Source organism: Copadichromis virginalis, linkage group LG2 (assembly GCF_057382275.1).
Source record: "Copadichromis virginalis isolate Kocher_CV1m ecotype Utaka linkage group LG2, C_Virginalis_male_GT1.1, whole genome shotgun sequence".
NCBI classification, from domain to species: Eukaryota; Metazoa; Chordata; class Actinopteri; order Cichliformes; family Cichlidae; genus Copadichromis; species Copadichromis virginalis.
In genome coordinates this window covers 20922566-20940534 of record NC_140619.1, presented here as the reverse complement: position 1 = coordinate 20940534, position 17969 = coordinate 20922566, and the positions used below count along the sequence as shown (strand labels likewise).

The following is a 17969-nucleotide window of genomic DNA, read 5'->3' as shown; positions in this document are numbered from 1 at the left end:
ATTAAAAATATACATAAAAAAGTATTCTGTATCACTGCATGTTGACATCTTTCTCGGAGTTGTTGAGAAAAGAAACCACTTGACATCACAAATATAACCCATCTATGCAGTTGTTTCTAAGCCAATTCAAGCACCCTGAAATCAATCTGAGTGGGTTTGTTTTTAGCTGGTTTGTTTATCCATTCAAAAGTTAGCTACAACAGTGACATGAGTTATTCAACCATTTGTTCAACACCGAGACTCAAACTGTCAAAGTCTTATAATCTGTGTCAAACAGAGCTATTTTCTGGTGAAAATGCAGGGTGGACCCTTTGGCTCTGTTCTGGTTATTTCTGGTGAAATTATAGGCCCATTGACATCCCAGCTTTTCACTGACACCATTCAAGGAACTGGCAATAAATAAGAGGTTTTACAAACGCCATCATAAACAAAAGATTTCATAAAAAGCCTTGCTATACATTGGCTTCATTCTTGCAGATCGCAGTGAGCAAAGATAACTGTACTTGAGAACTGGTGCTCTAAAAATAAAATACACTTTGATTGAAATCAAACATTTTAAAGGAAAGAAATTAGAAAAATTTGACATAATTATATACACCAATTATGAGATTAAACTGTTAGGATCCATCCTTGACAACAAAGGGTAAATGGTAATGTTTAGTGCTGAATGACAAATAGAGTCACTAAGAAACAAAGTATCAGTCTTTGTGGTTACTGGCATTCTACTGTCAACCAAGGAGCAAAACAAGCGAACTGCAACAGCTTTGCTTTTAAAGAAAACTGTCACGTCAGTCACTTCACACAACAACTGATGAGTAGCGCAGAGACAGAGCTGCATTTAGAGCCCACAAGTGGATTATTGTTCAGAGGCCTGAAGCAGCACGATATTCACACCTGTAGCTGTTCTCCACATTAATATTTCAATAAGGTACGATAAGTGACCAGAGCCTGTGATATATGATGATTATGTTGAATTTCCTTCTCCTGACGTGGCATTTTACATGACTAATGAGTTTGAATTACATAAATCCTTTTTTAAAAAATTATTATTAACAAATAGCCCATAATACCACTGCACAGTGGACAAAACTGGCAATGAATATGTAAAAATGTACCACTGCGTGTATTTAGGAAACTGAATCAAAACTGACTGTTTGGGGTGTTTGTACAAAGATATTAATCGGATCCAGAGCACTCCTGCACATATTAACTTTTATCTTTATGGCAACAATATCAGGGAGCAGCCTCTCTAGAAGCAACATTTTGGTTAGCACGCAAAAGATGTTGTTTATAAAGCGAGCACAGAGAATAGCTATTAGCATTTAGCATTGCTGATACTCGTTTGGGGTTTTAAAACCTCGAATGCCTTCATTTCCAAAAGCAGCATGTTACTTGTTTCAATACAAAACACCTAAAGGACAAGTGAGGTCATACTGACACAGGCACAGAGACGAGTTGCTGACAATTTGGCACTGGTCATTTTTATAAGTATGATGTGATTAGTCGCTGGAGGTTGCTAGAAGCTAGTAGTTACTGTGAAATCAACTACTAAAGCCCTTTAATGTTGATCTAGAGAGTGAATTGTGTCAGCCTGATAAACACCGGTTGCTAGAGAAGAGTGTGCACTCTGTGACGTTCCAAAAGGTTAACAGTGTAAGAATAGTCACAGACAGTTATACAGTACTACACTAATAACCTCCTTGCAGTTGCTTTGGTTGTCACCAGATTGCCACAGTTTGCAAGTTAATGCCTTCGATGTAATCTCCGTTCACCTTCAAAGTAGAACTTGTGCCGGTACAACTAAAATTGACAGTCTACTAGTGCCTAAAGTAACTGTAAAGGAGTTTTAGAAGCAGGCTTTGTGGACATAGATAGTGCAAGCTTTATTAAAAAGCTGATAAACTAAAATCCAGATGGTCCACATTACTGAAGATTAAGATGAGAAACACTGAAGCACGTGGGAGGAAAATATACAATCTGCCAAGGACAAAGGGAAACGCAAGACTACACAGGGGCCTGGTTGGGTGGAGGTGAAAGCAGTCAAACACAGATGAAGCTAATAAGGACAGCAAACAATAACAAGGAGGGAAGGGAACTAAAACAAAAAGAAGATATGAGAAAACTAACTGTCAGAGTAAAACAGGAATTAACCAAAATAGAAGTAGGTTAGACAAAGAGATAAAGACCAGCGTTAGACTAGGATGTAAGATACAGGGGGACACAAAAGTAAGAGGAAGGGAAGAAGAGAATAACATTAGAAACAAGTGAAAAGTAATAGAAGCCAGAGGGACTGCAAAAGCTTGCTGCGCTGCCCCAAAGGGATAAACCTCAGCCCACTTCGTACAGTAGTTTCTAGACACATAAAATGTTTCTCAGCTCAGTCCAGAAGCCCGTCCACTAAATAAGGTTTACCCCTGCCCTGCCTTTTTGCACCTGCTGCAATTAGCATGCAGCTCCCTGTCGCAGCAGATGTGCAAAAACAGAGCCGAAGCAATTACCTCGAAGACAGGTAGGCTCTGTGGACTGTGTTGATAAAATGTGTGTTGTTATTTGTGCTAGCGAGACATCGGAGGTTACAGCTCACAGTTACATGCTGCCGTCATAACGCCATGTGTGACAGCGTGTCCTTGAGCCAAATTTTTCTAATGAAACAAAACAAGCGAACTTTGAAGTTTTCTTTCATGTGCGTGATGCAACACGCTTTCAACATCGTTTTCGATTTGAAGTCTTAATATCTGCTCAAGGTGATTGTAATTGTTGGTGTGTGTGTGTGGTTTTGTGGTTGTGTGTGGGCAGACTTTGCTATGTGTGCTCTCCCAAGTTCACCTCCAAACACAAAACAGCGCATTGATCTCTTAGTCTTACTCCCTCATGCACATACCCTGCCCAACACACACACACACACACACACACACACACACACACACACAGAGCATTGATGGGATAAGTGGTTTAGATCCACTTAGATGAGAGGTTAAGGGACAATGGGTGTGTGTGTGTGTGTGTGTGTGTGTGTGTGTGTCTGTCTTACAGGGGACCCTGGATTTTTGTCATTGACCTTACCAAGACCACTGAGCATTGAACTAGAGGCCTGGAAAGCTTTTTATCCATCCATCCCCCAGTTTTTTCTACTCCTCATCAATCTATCTCCAGCCTACAACAGCATCTTGTTTTCTCCTCCAGTGATTCGGTTACCTTATCCTATACGCTTCTCTGACTTTTCTGTCCCTCTCTGTCTTTTTCTCTCAATCAGATATAATTCAGTCTTTTACTAACCCTTCTTATTTTTTGGGATTTGTTTTCACGTTCATATTAGCTACTTAATCACCCTTTATGTATAAATAAAAAAAGACCAAATAGCTAAATAGAAAGAAAGATATGGACCGTATCAGCCCAAATGATTTCCACACCAGCACTGTGTCAACAGGTGCAAGACAGGAGCACGTCAGTAGGAGAGCAGCAGTAATCCCAGAGCTCCATATGTCCCTAAAAACGAATGCGTTTCCGGCAAGGCAAGCTCCAGGTCACCTGTATTTGAGCCCATAAATGACAGAAATAGACTTGAAGTGTAAACACATGTTTCAGACTGTCTTTACAGGAGTACAGCTTGAGAAAAATGTGAGCTGTTGACCAACTGTTTAGACAGCTGAACTGATTAAAGTGTTCTGTCAGATGGCCTTGAGACAACTTGCCTCTTTCACCTAATCCCTTTTTCTATGTAAGCACTTTCTATCTGCCATTCATAATTTAATGATCTCCTGATATTAGAGGGTTAAAGTACACCAAAAAATCTTCTTTAATTTAAGTTAAATTAGTTTGTTTTTCCTAAAGAAGAAAGGACAACAGTTGCAACAGGTAAGACGTCTTTTTTTAGACCAATAACAAGAATGTGCTTATTCCATCCTAATCAATACGACATTTTTAGTAAAGGCAATGGGCTTTTTTACTGTACAATGTAGCTAAGCTATTCTTTATAATTACATTAACCCTCGTTAGCTGTTATTATGTTTAAAGTGGTATCAAAGCAGGTTGACTAAAGAGGCTACATCAGCTTTTTAAATACATTTAGCCTAAATGTTTACAGTAAGTAGGTAAAGCTACTGTCAGTGAGTTCATTGTGTACCAGGTATTTTGCAGAAAAAAGGCAAGGTCTAACCAAAATGAAGAAATTACAGTTTTAGAGATGTGGGGTTAAAACTTCCGACAGAGGATAATCTGCCAAGAGTCAAAGAAGCAAAATACCGAGCTGGAAATGAGCATAACAGGTTCCCTTTAAAATACCCCCGTGCATTGTGGCTTAGAGTCATCAACACAAACGTTGATGTTGATGACTCTCAGTCACGATGCATAATGTTACTCAGTACATTTAAATATGATGTCATAGAGATCCCGAAAAGCGGGGCGAATATGGAGCTGGAATGTCACAGCACTGACATCAAAAAACACCTTGTACGTTTCTCTGTGTTGCCAGCTGCTGCTAGCAAAACGGCACTGTTTGCTGCCTTCTTGCATCATCGATAACTCTCTGTCGCTATGTCCCAGCTTGTGGTAGTGCGCACAAGCCGCAATCCTCATTTATTTTACATAATTGCACAACAAACGAGGATTGCAGCTCATGTGCACTACCAGGGCGACCGTGGTTCAGGGGGTTGGGAAGCTCATCTGTAACCGGAAGGTTGCCGGTTTGATTCCCAAGCTATCTCTGTCCTGGTCGTTGTGTCCTTGGGCAAGACACTTTACCCTACCGCCTACTGGTGTTGGCCAGAGGGGCCGATGGCAGCCTCGCTTCTGTCAGTCTTCCCCAGGGCAGCTGTGGCTACAACTGCGGTTTGTCTGCACCAGTGTGTGAATGAATAGTGGAATTGTAAAGCGCTTTGGGTGCCTAGAAAAGCGCTATATAAATGCAATCCATTATTACCACGGGCAATATCAATGTGTGGCAAAATACTTGAATTAAATATCTATATGTATATATATATTAGGGGTGCAACGATACACAAAATTCACGGTTCGGTTCGGTTCGATACTTTGGTGTCACGGTTCGATATTTTTTCGATACAAAAAAATGTTCATGCATTTTTAATTTGTCATTTATTAAAATTATAAATATATATTTTAACTCAAAAGTACAGTTTTTAAATTTAACCCTAACCCTTGTGCGTGTTTTTTATTTTGACAGCGAATGCGCACCTGCGGACCACTTATGTGCAGCCCTGGTTATTTAGCTCGTCATATTGCAGCCACAGAAATTCTTTTGTCCATGAAACCATAAAGCTGCACTTTCTTTTTGCCTCATAGTCTGATTTGTCATAACTTCTCCGTTTTGTGGTAAGCTTTTCTTTGGCTGTCACTTCTTCACCCTGACCTGTCTTATTTGGCTCAGCAGAACTGAAATGCTTTTACACACTCACTCACATAAGCTCAGCGATTCTCTGCGCGATCAACCTCTCACATGTTTAAGCTTGCTGCGGGAGATTTCACTTGTCATATTTGCATAGTAAGCTAACGATTAATAAGACGATGTCAGAGGAATTGGTGCACAAATTATCATCACTCACAGATCAGTGCTGTCGCTCTCTATACACAGTTCACACGATTGCAAAGTGAAAGCAAAAAAACAAGCGCAAATTCAAACGCGACTTCAATATGTCACATATTGACAGTGGCTCACCGATGCCAATGACATAATTACCCAGCTACATTTCCGAAAGAATGCAAAAGCATTGACATATATTTTTCCTACAATAGCCCGACGGGCAGGGAAGAGATAGATTTTGGTAGCCCGACTGAAAAAATCGCTAGCTCCGGGACGTCGGGCTAGCGATATTGCAAGCCCTGTATCTGATTGAGGAATCACTCATCTTTGGAAAAGAGAGTTTATTACAGAGAAATGTCTCTTTCCAAAATAAAAGCTATACTATCCGCTTCTTCTGGGCTATATTCTCAGCAGCATAAGGAGAATCATGTGCTAACAGCTGTCTAAATGACTCGGCTAAAGTTAGTAGCATGCTTGCTTTTTTTTGTCTGCTTCCACTTGTCTTTGCACTACGATGATGTCGGCGTAAATGTGCAGTCATATTCGTTGTGTTCCCGCTAGTGCTTTCAGGTTAATCTCGTTGAAATTACCTTAACGCCACAACACGGCAAATCTCCGTTAACGAGCTACCGCCGATCGCTCCGTGCATGGGGCTAGACGGCCAACACGTTAACGAGCTAACTGCACTAACTGCGCTAACACACGCGGAGTAGTCGAACACAGATTCACTGAGCGCTCAACACAGACAGCATCGTCAGAAGGAAAATTGATAAAATAAATTACAAATGTTGTATTGTTCGATACATATGCGTACCGAACCGAAAGCACTGTATCGAACGGTTCAATATCGATACGAATATCGTTGCACCCCTAATATATATATATATATATATATACACACACACACACACACACGCTCTTCCTCACATATATACTTTTATAAACACTTCCCACAAATTGATTTTATGTTAAAAACATGCTTTAACCTTGTAGCTTTGATGATTTGGTTCTATACATTCATGCCAGTAATGCATATTGGATTGAGATGAACTGAAGCAGAACTGTCCTCTCTCTCTCTTTGCTGTCTTTCCACATTTCCCTGTTTTTTGTTTTTCTATCGGGCTTTGTCAAAAGCTCTCCCCCATTCCCCTTTCAACCTGAACACTGGAAGCCTGGCACTAAACTGTGAAAACAACAACTATGTAAAGAAGAATGTATTATGCATATCGCACTGTAAACATGATGATTCAATTAGACCGCAATGCAAACGCTGTGTCAGAAGCATTTAGCACATGCTGTGCGCCTCTTATAAATACAAATTGTTGGTACGTGTGTGGGTGTGTGTTCATATCTGGCGCTATGTGAATACATTTAAATTGCTTTGTTAGTAAAAATGCCCCTGAAGTTAAAGACATTTGTCTATTTAATGTGATACAAGTTAGAGTCGTACACATTTTTGGTTTGCTGTACCAACGAAAAAAAAAGTCACTGCAGCTGGAATTATGAAGTTATCATAATTAGATATTCAGGGGGTAGGTTTTTTTTTTTCCATTGCCATTTACCTGCAGGGCAAATAAGTAATAACCAACCGTGAATATACTGTATTTGGGATTATTAGAGGAGAACGAACATGCTCTACTATATGAAATGAATATCCAACACGTTCAGGAAAACCTCATTATAATCCACATCTAATTAAAATGTGTCCATGGCCTTTGTTCAAGAAATTACAAGATGTCTAGGAAATTACAAATTAAAGCAGAAGGAGATGAAGCAGAAAAAAATAGAGAGATGAACCAAAAAAAGATAAAATAATAGCGTATATTCGTGAACAGGTATAGTCATTTCTTGTGTCAATTAATTGTATTCTTTCAAAAAGAATTCCAAGAACCTGGAAATCAAACATCCTTCAGATCAATTTAATACTTTTTCTTCCTAAATATACATACAGAACATAAGGGATATTATCAGCATCTGCTATTTGATTTTCCGGTTTCATCTGATTAAATTCTCAGTAATGATACTTTTACAAAGAAAAGACTACATCACTAGCTTCCCAGGAATGATCCGTTATTTCAGGTGATGGTAAAATAGTGTTATTGCCAAAATATCCAGTCTAGGACAAACTGTTCAAAGGCAGCTCCAAATTACCCAGATCGAAGAAGCCACACATATGCCTGCATTCTGTTTGAACATTGACATAAACTTTGCAAAGGTTTGCACATCACAGATCAGTGGCAAACAAAGCAAATCACCTAAAATTACTAAAACAAATTTCTTTATTAAGAATTTCCAGCAAATGTCATGCTACCTGTGTGTGAACATATCAGAACTTCATCCATTTTCTTAACTGGTTATCCAACGTGTGGTCACACAGGAATAAGGAAGACTGACCAGGAGGTCCAAACCCAAATCATCTTGCTGTAAGGTGAAAGTTCTTCTGCTTGAATGGTAAATGGACTCGTTCTTATATAGCGCTTTTCTACTCTGAGCACTCCAAGTGCTTTACACAACTCATTCATTCACCCAATCACACAAGCTATTTTTCTAAGTTTTTATTGTTATCTAACATTCATACACACATTCACACTCTGATGGATGCATCGGAGAGCAACCTTGGGGTTAGTATCTTGCCAAAGGATATTTGGCATGCAGACTGGAACAGACTAGGATTGAACCAACAACCTTCCGGTTAGTAGGTGACGTGCTCCACCTGAGATACAGCCACCCCTGTTGTTTGACAGATGACACTCAAGCAAGCAAGCAATTTATGTTAGAAGTGGTTTAATAGAGAAGGCATCTTTCTGCTTCAGAGGCAGATAAATCTGACATTCGTCAGCATAGCAGTGGAAGGATATTCTATGCTTTCTGAGGATGGTTCCCAGGGGCTGTAGATATAATGAAAAAGAGCAGAGGCCCTAAAATTGAGCCCTGCAGGACCCCAAACTGAAAAGCGGCAGAGGAGGACTCATACCCTAAAAAGTTAACACTAAAAGTTCTGTCAGAAACATAAGCTCTAAACCATTTCAAAGCAGTACCACGAATGCCTGCAAGATGGTGCAAGCGAGACAGTAAAATGTTATGGTCTACAAAAGCAGCTGTTAGGTCAAGGAGGACAAGAACAACATAATTACCATAATTACCACTCTCCATTTCCAGTTTGTGTTTCACTGTTTTAGTTTATTACAGTTAAGAGAATAGCTGGCAAGTGTTTGCAGAACAGTCAGTGTGTTCCTGGCAAACAACTAACCAAATCAGTCACAAGCAGGCTTTCACCACTGGCCAGAAATACATTTTTTAATGTATTTACAATTTTTTATCACATGACCAGTAGTTGATAGATAGATAGATCTCTCTTTCTTTTCTATCTAGCATTTCCTCCATAGCAGACCTTGCCATAGTGGGACAGAAAATATCCAAATAAATGCAAACACATTATAATAAAATATATTTCCTAGTGTACACTAAAGCTCTTTACCATTGTGTAGAAAGCTTCTTTCTACCCATTACACACACTAAATATTACTAAATAATTGATGTTAATGGCACATCTCAGCCCTATAGATAGCTGCTAATGTGAGTATGTGTCAAGAGTTAAGAACATTTCTGACTTTATTAAGGAGACAAGAAAATTGCTTTCAGACACAGAAATGAGAAAAGAATTTGAAACACTGAGTAACAGAGGCAATAGAGTGCTACAGATTAGATTCCAGAGATGGTATTTAAGGTTCATCTAGATCTTATTAGAGATATGTTTGCATTTCATAGCCTTAGGCCATTTCATTTTTATGAGATGTGCACATGCTCCAGGCCGACAAAGCAGCAATAAGACCACTGGTGTTTATTGGGACCATTTTCGGGAGGAGTGATCACGATGTTGGCAGCCCAATTTGTTTTTGACGTATTAACCATACCTGTGCTGTACGTGCTAGTCTCAGTGTGCAATTTGGCTATACTGACAGGTTTATTTTATCTAAACAAATAAAGACATTACTTCTTAGCCTGTAAGAATAGGAGACATTAAAGAGTCAGCAAAACAAAAATCGCTCAATAATTTGATGTGTTTTTAGTACAGTTTGCATTGTACTGTAATCAGGATGAAGTGTAATTAAACAAACTGTCTGACAATGTCGCTGATATCTTGGAATACTTAATTTTTCATGAAGGTGCTGTTTTTCCACCATTTCCAGGCTTAACACTAAGGTGAATGGTCTGCTTTCGCAAAACATTTTTCTGCATTAATCAACAAACAGCTTTATAATTTTAGCGTCGTTATTTCCATATTTACACACTTGTATTTCCAGAGCTGTCATAAATAGTCCTGCGTGGCTGGATCAGAGTTTATACTCAGAGGCACTTTTATATGTGGATATGGACCAAAAGTTCAAACCATAGCTGATAAGCTTAACATTCAGCATGTAGCACCTTCCCATGTCATTCTCAGTAAGATGGCAGTTAAGTCTATTCAATTTTTAAAATAAAAGTTAAATATTTTTAACCACAAGTTTGGTCCTGTTGGAAATATACATCAGGAGGGCAGGAAACACATCATCTCATTATCTTTTTATAGAATATATCTCTGGGTGACTTTATGACATACATGCTTTAAACCGTGAAATGAAAGGTGACCTGTTCTGCTCTTTTCCAATGCCATACATTTTAATCTTGGATTAACAGTTCAAAATCCTTATTATCTATCTTACAGGAACCCAGGAGCACTGAAGTTCATCATTTGTCCGTAAAACACCCCCTCTTTCCCTCTTAAAGCCAAACACAATTTGTATATAGAAGGATGTGTTACAGCCATAGTTGTGTGTGGCTGTGATGGCCATATTAGGGGGTACCCACTCTCTTTGTTATTCCAACCAACAAAAAACCCACCTATATTCACGGATCTCATTATTTAAAACATTCGCTCCTGAACTTTTACACTGGATTCCTGACACACCGCCCAAGTGATCCGAGTCTCTGGAGTGCACCGTGGAGTATTTTACATGCTAGGTGGATGTGCAAACCACTACACTATGCAGCCACTATACAGCATGCATATGACAGATAATAAGGAAACACATAATAGGTCCCTTTAACTACAGTTTCATCAAGTGTGTCCTTTGCTGCTCTGTGTAGGCCTTTTCGCAGCAAACATGGCTTACAAATAAATTAGGCTCGACCCGACAATTTAATGCCAGCAAAATCTGTCCAGCAAAGCTGCCTCTTGTCTTACTGGCACTGAATGAGGTGAAAAAAGAGATTTCAAAGGTGAAAGGAAAGATTTGTGGCTGCCATTTTGCATCTAATGTGATTAGCCAACATTCATAACACTTTGGTTATCAGCAATTTTTTGCATTAAGCTCACGTAACACACAGCATCTGCATATGTGCCTGCATGTGTGTGTATGTGTACGTGTTCACCGTCTGCTGAGTGCGGCTTGTTATTTTGTCACATGGCAAAGGAAAGTGTATGAATAAAGCATAGGATTTCACTTTTACACATGTGGGGATGTGTGGTTTTATGACTGCCTATGTGCATTTATTAAAGCAAATGAGGAATGTGCTGTCATGATGAAACAGATACCAGGTGTGAGCCGAAAACCTCTTTCAACTTGAAACACAGCTGACAAATCAGCTGCAAATAAAAGCACTTCAGACTGCTTGAAAAATGATCGTTCAAAATCAAAATTATGCACTGAAATCTATACTGCTTGTTTTTTCCTTTATTTTACAACACACTACCAAGTAGTAGAGTCACAGTTACAGTAAGACTTAATGTCCATGCTGGTTTGAGGCTATGATACTGGCAAAGAGACAGCACGTTCTTAGGCTACAATGATTTTTCTTTTTTTCTTAATTGTCACACTGATCTTAATTTGATGCGACTGCTGTACGTCTGTCAGAGGCTACATAATCGCTTCTAAAGTGTCCTCAAGCAAGGCAGCATCACTTCTACAACAATTGCAGGCATACTGCACTTTGGCTGACCGCTAATATTTCATATTTGTGCAGAATTTGTGTTTTGTTCTTGTTGTGGAGCAGTCTCGAAACCCCCCCAAAAAAGACACAAATTCCAGTTCCACAAAATGCTAAATGAGCCGTTAATGAATCTCCAAATCAAATTGTAATCCACCATATCCAACTCGTCAATAAATCAGGCGCACCCTTCCTGCAATTACCCTCCTATGATCAGGGCAGGCTGCTGGAGGGTGCTTTGAATTATGGAGCTAATAGAGGGGGATGTATCCTGGCCAGCAGGCAGCGTGTATATACCTGCACGGAGCTGCAGATTAATTTGACTATCAATCTAACGAACAGGCCGAGAGAGAGGAAGCGTGGACACTGCTGCACGCTGAGACAGTCACACATACACACGCATGGCCGACACATTTCTGTGCATCTCATATGGTTATATATGGATCCATACGCCACAACAAGCTATATTTTAATGAGGTCTTAAATACTGTGTGTAGAAAGTGTTTAACGCAGATTTTTTTAATGACACTGTAAGAAAATTATAATTTTTTAAGCCACAGCTTTTCATTAATAAGAATAGATGCAAATGTGAGTCATTTTTAACCATTACATGTTCTTAAGACCTTTTAGGACATTTTATGATTTTAAAAAAATCTGCAATGCATCAAAACAAACTGGAACCTCATTAAAAACTCATTTCACTCTGATAGCACTTGCTAAACAGAAGACACAAACACGCTGTCAGAGAGATGCGCAGCAGCCTCTGTCGGCTCGCTGACACACAGAAATTGTTTGAGGTACAGTGTTTGCTCCATGCTGGCTTTGTGTGTACCCGTGTCGGCTGCTGTGTGATTTGTAAAGTAAAGTAAAGCTGCACCTTTTTCACGCTCTCCATCATTTTTGTGTTAGCATGTGCGCATCTGTGTGTTTCACTGGAGCGCTAATATTCTTTGATATGAAAGGTCAGCAACCCCAACTTGTGAAGCACAGATCAATACCTGTCACTGCTGATAAGCAACAATCTTGCCTTTGTTCACACAATGTATATGAGAGGAAAAAATACTGATTGAAATCATCACTGCACTGTTTTCCAATCTAGATTAAAAAAAAAAACACATAATAAACAAGGTACATAATTGTAATGTTTCATTGTTTTGGGTTTTTTCCCCAGTGGATTTTTACACTTGCACTAACCCATGAAAAACATCTTTCGATTTTTGTATTCTGTAATGTTGCAATTTTTTTTATTACATATTTATTTTGCCAAATTCATCATAAACACAAGTCCACTGTGCGCTGAAATACCAATAAAGCTTTAACAACAACGTTGGATTATAGGTTCACATGTGCAACGTGTTCACTTACAAACAGAAAGGGAGGAAATTTTGTGTGCCTAAAAACAATTGTCTCCCTTTTTTCCCCTGAATGTTCCAAATGTTGCAGTTCTTTCATGTTATTAAATAAGTGAGGAAGTAAAAAGTACAACTACTATTACTGTAGTGTGGGGATTAGCTTGTGTTACAGACCCAGCATGAGAGCCGATGTGTGTTTGAACAGTGTCTGCAGTCTCCTAGGCAAGGTGACTCCACTGAGTGTGTGTGTGTGTGTGTGTGTCTCTCTGTGTGTGTGTGCTTATGTACATTATTTGTGTGCAGAACTAAGTCCTTTTATCCCTCGGCATGTTTGTGAAATGAGTTTGTTATGCAAGCATGATGTTCTAATTATTCATGTGATGTACTGATCCTGGTCACATTCAGGTTCATGTTCATGTTTATGTGAACATGATGTAAATACACAGTATCTGGATGTGTATACGCTTCCCCTGTCATTTACAGAATACTGCACTCGATTCTTATGTACGTGTAGTTTGTATGCATCTTTAAAAAGACGTTATTAACACGTTTTTTTACTTTGTTTTCAGTGATCAACAGGTGGCAGTAATGCATTCTTCATGATATACACAGTCACTCTTGCTGAACCAAACTTTACTGTGAGGCTTTACTTGCAGCAATGTCAGCCAATGAAATATAGTGTTAATTTAGGCCGGGTTAACGCTCATGATGGGTAAAGACTTTTTAGATTCCCAATAAATCAGCAAGCTGTTGGTTGTTGGACATCTCAGGGCAGCATATGTTGGTCTTTTGTGGGATTTAAATGGAAACAATGACTCAAATATTCAACCACACTATTTTTTTTTTGCCATGAGCTAAGAAAATATTTTTTCTTCATCTTCTCACCCAGTTAAATGTCAGGTGGGTCCGTCAAGGAGGTTGTGTTTCTGGTAGCGTTTGCATGACGTTCTGTCTGTAGACACGATAGCTTGAAAAGTTTTAAATGAATTGTCGTTCAGCTTTGTAGGGGTGCAGAGTGGCCTCATGTTAATGATCCATTCAAATCTGGCTTACATCCACTCAGGCGTTCAAGGTCAACTCAGTGATTTATTGGTTAAAAATGGGCTAAAAGTTTTAAAACTTACAAGTGCAGTCTGTGAACATATAGAAAGTAAATATGTCACATTTAACTTCTGACCTCACATTTGACCTCTGACCTCTCCTTCAAGGTCAATAGAGTAATGCTATATAGAGCTATTTAACTGCCATTGCTTGTAATAACATGTAAGCATATAGGGAATTCTAAATATCACATTATAGTTTGGATCCAAATATTATGTCACAGTTGACCTCTGACCTCACTTTTACACTTTTTACTTTTACATTGTTAAGAGAATGAGCTGCTTGGTTAGTTAGAAATATACTGTAGTATAATATTATGTAATAAGCTCAAGTTATTCATGTCTGTTGTTTACACATCAGTGCCTGTTATCCATGACCTACTCCTACATGTTGGTATAATCACAGTAAGCGTCTTTCACACTACTCTTCTCTTATTTTTACTGCACTACAAACTTAAAGCACACTTAAAAGAACAAAACTGAATATATGTAAATAAAAAACGATTCCTTCCAAATTAATTACCCGGAGGAGGTTTGGACTCTTGGAGTACTTATTGTTCCCATTTGTACAAAACACCTGCTGATCAAAGAGACTGCAGGGCTTTGGGCAAATATTTTAGGGAATTTTTGCTTTTAATACTGTACACTGGTGCACTTCATGTTGACAGTAATTAAATTGTGCCATACCATACGGACTTTGGTGTTCTGTAGGGTCTCAAAACTAGCTAAAGTACCATTAAATTTGTGTCCAGTGCTGATTTGAAGTGACTTATGCATGAAACTGTCCTTAACTGGGCTGAGCTCCAGAGGTCTGGAGGTAAATCATATGTATATATATATATATATATATATATATATATATATATATATATATATATATATATATATATATATATATATATATATATATATATATATATATATGGGTGATCGTGGCTCAAGAGTTGGGTGTTCGTCTTGTAATTGGCTCGGACAGTCTCGGTCGTTGTGTCCTTGGGCAAGACACTTCACCTACCGCCTACTGGTGATGGCCAGAGAGGCCGATGGTGCGATATGGCAGCCTCGCTTCTGTCAGTCTGCCCCAGGGCAGCTGTGGCTACAACTGTAGCTGCCTCCACCAGTGTGTGAATGTGAGAGTGAATGAATAGTGGAATTGTAAAGTGCTTTGAGGGCCTTGAAAAGCGCTATATAAATGCAATTCATTATTATTATTATTATTATTATTATTATATAACTAAATAGGAACATAAAAATACATAATAGATGGAATAAAAGGGTAGTTTACACACGTGCACTTCATGTGCAGTTTGTGCGAGGTAGTTCTGTGTGATCACATGAATAAGGCGAGGTCCTGATTGTGCTTCCTTTTTACTTTGCATGTTAAATTTAAACTCACACAGCACAATGGATAATTCAGATGTACCATCTTAGGAAAACTTCCACTTCCACGACCTGAAATCATTTCAATAAGGCTTAAACGAGTGACTTTGCAGATCACAGTCTAAGTGTACTTGAAGGACACTCAAGCAAGAGTTGTAGAAGCTGTGAGGATCAGACTTTACAGAGTTGTGTTGCTAACATTGGAGCGGTGGCTTGGTTTTCACAATTTCTCCTCTGCCCTTCCTTTCACCCTGCTTTAGCCCCTTCCTCTCTAAATCTACTGAGTCACATCATATTTCAGAGCATCCTTAAAACCCCTTGAACATCAAAGTGTCAAAACCAAGGCTTTACTTCGTTTTTTTCTTCTTTTTTTTCCCAAAAAACTGGCCAGGGCAGCAGGCATTGGCTCAACGTGGCATGCACTGGCACATGTTAGCCCATATTGGCAAATGACTGGTGCCGACTCAGTGGCTGCCAAGTCACTGAGGACTGCCAAAGAAACTTCAAATGACCGTTCTCTCCTTCTCTGCACCTATTTCACTCCCCACTCCTCTCTGTTTTACTTTGTTACTGCCATCGTTGTTTTACCTCCCTCTCGTCTCTCTCCATCTCTTTGTTTCTTCCTCTTCCACTCACTGTCTTTATCTCCTGCTTGGAGTCTGGTAATCTGATGAAGAGAAAGGTTAAACATTTGGCTGGCATTAGAAAACACCCTTGTGACAATGTTGTGTGTATTTCTTGTGTGTGTGCCTTACCACAGGGGAATAGCTGAGAGAGAAAGTGTGGCAGGGAGAGGTGCGCATAAAGACAGAAATTTAAAAATGAAATTGCAAATGAGAATCTGGTCTTTTATTTGACTTCACCAGCAACCGCAGATAGGTGAAAGCGCTTGATGGGATGTGAGGTAGGGTAATGGCGAAATAGGGAAATTTCAGCAGAAAAACAGCAATTTATTTTGTGCAGCCATTAACTATGGCATCAGGAAAAATATGTCAAAAAAGATACACAGAATTACTTACTGCCTTCCAAAATTACAAGCCTAAGTGTTTATTGATCTGCCACCTGTATTAAAGTTTGTTAAAGAGTTAAAGAAAGTTGCCATGGTTAAGAAAAACGTACACATTCGTTTGGTCACAGATGGGTTTCAGGCTGAGGGCTGCATTGTTAAAATCAAACAGATTGCATGCCCAGTTACTCACCCTGAACTCCTCTCTAAGGGTTTTGGGGTTGTTGGGTTGTTGTTTTTTTTGTTTTTTGGTTTGCAGACCACAAAAAGTCGTCTGTCAGGAGAAATGTCAACGTGGGCCCTTTTTGTCTCGATAGTTCAACCCTGCCTTCTTCAGATTATGCTCATATGATTTGAGCAAAATATTCGCTGACAACTTGAAATGTCAGTGTTATGTTTCACATTTCAACTGCTGTCCAAAAATATTCACTGTTGCGATGTATATCTAATCACCCGTGGCAATGAAAGTGGGATTTCATTAACAGCATTATTTGGTGCAATCATTCCGATGGCAGCTGTGATAGATGTCAGCCACACTGCAACTCTTGATTTGATGGATGGCAGTATTGGTAAAAACTAACCCAGAAACTATGGTCCTGGCAACTTGCACTTACATTTGCATGTAACCTGTGTCTGTTCCCCCTCTTGTGGCTGCACCTCCCTGAGTCTGGTCCTACCAGAGAGGTTACTCTGTATTATTCTAGGACCTTACAATATAAAGCACCTTGAGGCAACTGTTGTGATTTGGCACTATACAGTATAAATAAAACTGAACTGATTTGAATATAAATTTCTATCCACACAGCGATTTCACTATCTGTAGTCAGTCTTAGCAAAAAATACCCACTCTTCACTCTAAAGGGGAACCACTGTTGGCTTTTTGTGTGGTGGTACGTGGGCTCCAGTAACCTCGAGTTCTGTGTTTGATCAATTATCGATCTACAACATTGCAATCGTGCTAGTTTTTGAGTCATCAGGAAGTTCTACAGAATGGACTTCTGGACACCAAGAACAATGCCTGATCAGCAGACAGACAGACAGTTAACAGCCAAAGACAGCCAGCATGTTGGCCATCAAATCAAGTGTCCCTACAGCCAATCCAGCATTCAACCACGCAATCAGAAACTCAGAGCACCGGAAAGAGTTCTCAGTCAGTCGGCTAAAACACCAGCTAGCCGATCAGCCTGTCACTGTGCCACCCGACTGACCCACCAATGACCCTACCTAGCCAAATGGCCTGTCCTGCCAAGATGTCACCAATTGAAACAACCTTTCATCCGCCTAACTGCTCAGCTAGCCAACCACAATTCTCTTTTTTAACCTTAGAGAGCAGCCAGCCAGCATTTCAACCAGTCTAGTTACTCATTTTCCCAGAGAACACGTTGCATTTCCATCTAATGTGCCGTGTTGAAGTGAAGAATGGGAAAAGCCAGAGGCATGAAATCTTTCATCTCATGCTACCTCGTTCACTATCTAACACTTATTTTGTTCATTTGGAGTCGTCCTCTCCATCATTTTGTCCTCCGCCATTCTCATTCTTCACCTTCATCTGTGTGTGTGAGTGTGTGTGTCTCCATCTACTTTTTGATTCCTTTTCTGCTTCAGTCTGAGAGAAAACCGAGTGTTGC

At 39.4% G+C, this 17969-nt stretch overlaps 1 protein-coding gene across 3 annotated transcripts in view; it reads right to left on the bottom strand.

Moving 5' to 3' along the window:
• The window catches only part of il1rapl2 (interleukin 1 receptor accessory protein-like 2), a 487862-nt gene that overhangs the window by 163143 nt on the left and 306750 nt on the right, over positions 1–17969 (bottom strand). The gene's annotated exons all lie outside the window — the stretch shown is intronic.